Here is a 1,837-nt window from a genome sequence, read left to right on the forward strand (position 1 = left end):
TGCAACAGTTTATTTTCATACGGGCCTCTCCCCCCCCCTCCCCCCCCCCCCCCCCCCCCCGCCTTCAGAAGACCGCGTCGCGTCGCCTCGCGCGTTGGGACGTTAGGTGGAACGCGTAATTGAAAGCACTTTAGAAACCCTAGCGGCACGCACAACGAGCTACTCGCATTTGCATTCAGTGGCGGAGGGAATGCCTTTTAACCGAAATGACTGCGTGTGTATGACAAACGCCGCGGTTTATGTGCCGGAACGATGGGAATATTTATTGGCGCGAATTAATGTCTCCACTCGTCCATATATGTATATATACACCGCGCGTTCGGCATATTACACATAGTATATGTATATATATATTTTTTTAGCGGAACATTTCGCGAGCGAACCCGCCGAGGAATGGGAGGGATGGAGGGGAGGAGGAGTAAAAAGGCCATTTGCGGCGAAAAATCATTTGCGCTGGTCCATATTGTGTTTGTTCGTGCGGGTTTATGGAGCTGTTGATACGAGTGGTTTAACACATCGCTCGGCATATCCTAGTAAGTAAAATGACTCGTTTCGTGGATGGATGATCAAAGATTCGATTGTAAAAAATAGCTGTGTATCGCATTTCCAGAAAGATTATTCGTTCATTGAGAAAGTTTACGATTGGCAAGAGCGGTGAAAACTTCAACGATTATTATGGAAATGTACATATAATGCGGTAGAAAAAAAAAATGCGTAGCTTGTGAAATTATATCTTAGATTTTCATCCTTTATTTTTTATTTCAATGATGGATTGCATCGATTTATATTTATCGTAACAACATTATCGATGCGATCAAATTGTCTTTTGACATTTATCTTCTTTTATCGCTGCGATTTTGGTATGAGCGTAAATACTGTAATACTGATGGTACAAATTTAATGCGTCGTAACAGGATGGCGGATACGAAAGATGATGTATAGGGTGATCGAATTGAAAACACACAAATTACTGATGTGCAATATATGTATCTATATATCGCGCGATATATATATATATATAATAATGTATAGGAAAGTATCTCTTAAAGTACCGCAACACATATGTACAGTACAGAGTTCACGATAAGTTTCCGTTAACTCTTTATCGGCCGTTTATATATACATTGCCCGTACATTCGTCTTCACGGAGAGAGGAGATGCATTTCGATATCAAGAACAAATAAGAGACGTAATAAAAAAAAAAAAAAAAAAAAAAAAAAAAAGAGCGATCTTAAAAATTACACCTCTTCACTTATTTGTCTCTTCGTTTCACTACAAGAATAATCTATATGTAAACAGAGTTGCTTGCTGGAACAGGATGTTTTTTTATGTAAAAAAAGAACCAAGGCGCACGATACACTGCCCCGTGTCGTGACAAACTGTTTTCGAATACAAGTGCAATTTTAACAGTGAAATTTAACAATGAAAAAAGATATAATTATCATTTCTTTGTCAACGAGTAATCATTAATTTAAATCAATTAAATTAAATATTGACGAATAATCATTTATCTCGATATATTATTAGATATAGTAAATATAAATTGTGCGTATCCTACTTTAATAGCAAATTTTAAGAGCACAATTTTTCAAGGGTGTATGTAGCTCTTTTAATTCGATCTTAAATGAGGATATAAAGAGATAGGAGGCTACATCCATATCAACCCTCCGTTTCTCTTGATCGATCTATATTCACTATATCCACGGATCAATCATAACGCTTTCAAGAATCAAGAAAACAATGATCAAAAAATTGATGTTTCAATAATTTATATATACAATGTATAATAAATTTTTTTATGATGAAAAAAGAAATAAATGTATATATATATATATAT

At 36.0% G+C, this 1,837-nt stretch overlaps 1 protein-coding gene and 1 long non-coding RNA gene across 3 annotated transcripts in view; one reads left to right on the forward strand and one right to left on the reverse strand.

The window, feature by feature from the left end:
* The window catches only part of LOC115239204 (transcription factor Sox-2-like), a 103,725-nt gene that overhangs the window by 93,347 nt on the left and 8,541 nt on the right, over nt 1-1,837 (reverse strand). The gene's annotated exons all lie outside the window — the stretch shown is intronic.
* On the forward strand, nt 367-1,223 carry LOC115239208. Its single transcript, XR_003884603.1, has 2 exons — nt 367-533; nt 611-1,223. It is a non-coding gene; the product is annotated as an uncharacterized LOC115239208 (long non-coding RNA).

The sequence above is a fragment of the Formica exsecta genome, unplaced genomic scaffold (genome assembly GCF_003651465.1).
Source record: "Formica exsecta isolate Colony F162 unplaced genomic scaffold, ASM365146v1 scaffold365, whole genome shotgun sequence".
Lineage (NCBI taxonomy): Eukaryota > Metazoa > Arthropoda > Insecta > Hymenoptera > Formicidae > Formica > Formica exsecta.